Source organism: Ornithorhynchus anatinus, chromosome X5, assembly GCF_004115215.2.
Source record: "Ornithorhynchus anatinus isolate Pmale09 chromosome X5, mOrnAna1.pri.v4, whole genome shotgun sequence".
NCBI lineage: Eukaryota > Metazoa > Chordata > Mammalia > Monotremata > Ornithorhynchidae > Ornithorhynchus > Ornithorhynchus anatinus.
In genome coordinates, this window is record NC_041753.1 from 56,242,174 (window position 1) to 56,245,813 (window position 3,640).

The 3,640-nt window shown below is 44.0% G+C and overlaps 1 non-coding gene across 1 annotated transcript; it reads right to left on the bottom strand.

The window, feature by feature from the left end:
• Positions 1 to 2,364: 2,364 nt before the first annotated feature.
• On the bottom strand, positions 2,365 to 2,502 carry LOC114808268. Its single transcript, XR_003756114.1, has one exon. It is a non-coding gene; the product is annotated as a small nucleolar RNA SNORA7 (small nucleolar RNA).
• Between the last annotated feature and the right edge of the window lie 1,138 nt (positions 2,503 to 3,640).

Here is a 3,640-nt window from a genome sequence, read left to right on the forward strand (position 1 = left end):
CCACAAAGACGAAGCACTAGATTTTAAGCTCCTGGTGGGCAGGGGACATGTCTATCAACTCTGTTGTACTGTACTCTCCCAAGTGCTCAGCGTACTCTGCACACAGTATGCGCTCAGTAAATAGTATTGATTGATTGGTTGATTGATGAAGAGAGAACCTTGATTCAACTTTTGAAGAAGTAGTCACTAGAGTTAAAATCATTAAGAATGCTAAACCATTTCTGATGGCGTAACTTCCAAGATAGGTAATCCACTCAAATCCCTGCCAAAGTGAATCAATTAGTGGGTCAGAGCCATCCAGTGGACCGTATTTTTCCACCCGAGCTCTAGATCTAAATGAAGGATGTTAATACGTGAAAAAAGTTTATTTAATAATAATCGTGGTATCAGATAAGCACTTACCATGAGAAGGAGTGTGGCCTAGTGGATAGATCATGGGGCTGGGAATAAGGAAGGATCCGGGTTCTAATCCCAGCTCTGTCACTTGTCTGCTGTATGACCTTGTCAAATCACTTAATTCCTTGTGCCTCAGTTACCTCATCTGTCAAAAGGAGAGTAAGACTGTGAGCCCCATTTAGATCATGGACTATGTCCAAACAGAGTAACTCGTACCTACTGCAGTGCTTAGTACAGTGCCTGACACATAGTAAGTGCTTAACAAATACTGTTAAAAAGGTGGGAGGGCTCACAGTCTTAGGGGGAGGGAGACAAAGTGGAGGGTGCAGTAGGATCCAGAGGGGTGGTTTTTTTTGCAGTATAGGGAAGAGGTGACCAAGTTTAAAGGGGGAGGAGAAGGAGCCATTAGATTATGTATTTGGCCCAGTCTTGAGAACCCAATAATAAATCCTTAAGCTGGTATGAGAGTATGTTTCCTGTTTTCCAGGAAACATTTTCCATTCAGCAGGCTTTGGGCATCATTAAAATTCTTGAGGCAATTATTCAGAAGTTGCTTTTTGCTCTTTTGCAGGCTTTTCCTCTGCCTCCCACCCCTTGACTGTGGGTGTTCCTCAAGGTTCCATTCTGGGTTCCCTTCTGTTCTGCATCTACACACTCTACCTTGGAGAACACACTCACTTACATTGCTTCAACTACCACCTCTGTGTGGATGATTCCCTAATCTACATCTCCAGTCCTGATCGTGCTGCCTCTCTGCAGTTTTGCATCTCCTCCTGCCTTCAAGACATCTCTACTTGGATGTCCTGCTGTCACCTCAAACTTAACATGTTCGAAACAGAACTCCTTTCTCATCACCACCATTCTTCTTGTCTCACAACTCCATAACCTTGGCATTATCCTTGACTGCTGTCTCTCATTCAACCCACATACTCATTCTATAACTAAATCCTACCGGTTCAACCTTCACAATATTACTAAAATACGCCCTTTCTTCTCCATCCAAACTGCTGTCATGTTAATCCAAGCACTTATCTTATCCCGCCTTGATCACTGTATCAGTCTCCTTGCTGTTCTCCCTGCCTTCTGTCTCTTCCCACTCCAATCCATACTTCCCTCTGCTGTCTGGATCATTTTTCTATAAAAATGCTCAGTCCACGTTTCCCCACTCCTCAAGAACCTCCAGTGGTTGCCCATCCACCTCTACATCAAACAGAAACTCCTCACCATCGGCTTTAAAGCACTGATTCACCTTGCCGCCTCCTACCTCACCTCACTGCTCTCCTACTACAACCCAGTCTGCACATTCTGCCCCTCTAATGCCAATTTACTCACTGTACCTCAACCTCGTCTATCTTGCCACTGACCTATCGCCCACGTCATGCCTCTGGATTGGAATGCCCTCCCTCTTCATACCCTATAGACAATTACTCTCTCCTCCTTCAAAGCTTTATTGAAGGCACATCTCATCCAAGAGGCCTTCCCTGACTAAGCCCTTTTCTCCTTTTCTTCCACTCCCTTCTGCATCAACCTACCTTGCTCCCTTTATTCGTCCCCACTCCTAGCCCACAGCATATAATACATACATACATACATATTTACATATAATTTATACATATACATATACATACATATAATTTATTTATATTAATGTCTCCCCCTCTAAACTGTAGGCTTGTTGTGGACAGGTAACATGTCTGTTATATTGTTACATTATACCCTCCAAAGTGCTTAGTACATTTATCTTGTTGTCTTATGCTGTCGAGTTGTTTCTGACCCATAGAGACACTATGGACACACCTCTCCCAGAATGCCCCACCTCTATCTGCAATCATTTTGGTAGGGTATCCATAGAGTTTTCGTGGTCAAAATACAGAAGTGGTTTACCATTGCCTTCTTCCACATGGTAAACTTGAGTCTCCACCCTCGACTCTCTCCCATGCAGCTGCTGCCCAGCACAGGTGAGTTTTGACTTGTAGCAGATTGCCTTCCACTCTCTAGCCACTGCCCAAGCTAGGAATGGAAGGGGTATGCCTCTGCTTGACTCTCCCTCCCGTAGGCAAGACTGGGAGAGTACTGGAAACTCTCCAGGTGTGATTCTGAGAGGGGGGAGATAGTACAGTACAGTACAATAAGTACGATTGACTGATAGCTTGATTGATTTGCTGACGAATGTTCCCTGGAAGTGCACACACAGGACAATTATTAATTATGTTTCAGAATTAACACATCACTATGGATTGGTGACATGTCTGAAGAAGATTGAGGTTATGTACCCAATTTCAATCTTCTTCAGAGATGTCACCAATCCATAGCATTGTTTTATGCATGATGGAAACTTAGCATCTTGGCATTTACTGACACTGACAACCTAAGCAGCACACCAAATAATCGATGCCCTATTGGTCAAAGAAGTAGACAATTGAATTAAGAAGGCAAATGTTCTTTGGGAGTTTGGGAGATGGTGTGGTGCCAATGGGGCATCAATCTTCAGCTCATGTTCAAGTTACCTTTCATGACTGAAATAGTCCCCTTAAGAGCAGAATCATCAACACAAGCCTATTGCAACATAACTGCTCCTTTTCTTTTTTAATTTGGGCAGGAGCTTATTGCCATGTTGGCACTACAACACATCTGCCAGCCTCCCAAAGAACATGTTAGCCTCCTAAGAACACATACTTGTCTGCGGGACTCCAGAATGGCCAATTGCTTGTCCTGGAGGGCCACACACATAGCTTGTGATGGAAGAGGTTCTGGGGTACCAAAAACTGGCACCTTTCCCCTTACCAATCAAGCTTCTCCCTGATGTCATGTTAAAGATAAGATGGGAGGGAGGATTTTGAGAGGAATAAGTGACCATACTGCCAACTGTAATAGTTCCCACCACATTTTTGAGTGTGATAGAACCTCTTACCCTCTGCCAGATGCAGTTACCATGGCCTCCAGAAAACTGGCAAATGAATGCGTGCTGGAGCTGACTCAACTTTTGTCTGACAAAGTGGCTGCCAGAGTGAATCGCTTCGGGGGTCGAATCTGTCCTGTGGGCCATATTTTGCCAGCTCTAGACCTATATGAAGCATGATAATACATGATAATGGATGAAAAATGATTATTTAGTAATAATGCTGGTATTCATTAAGTGCTTATTTTGTACCAAGCATGCTATTAAGCACTGGGGTAGATACAGCGTGGCTCAGTGGAAAGAGCCTGGGCTTCAGAGTCAGAGGTCATGGGTTCGACTCCCGGC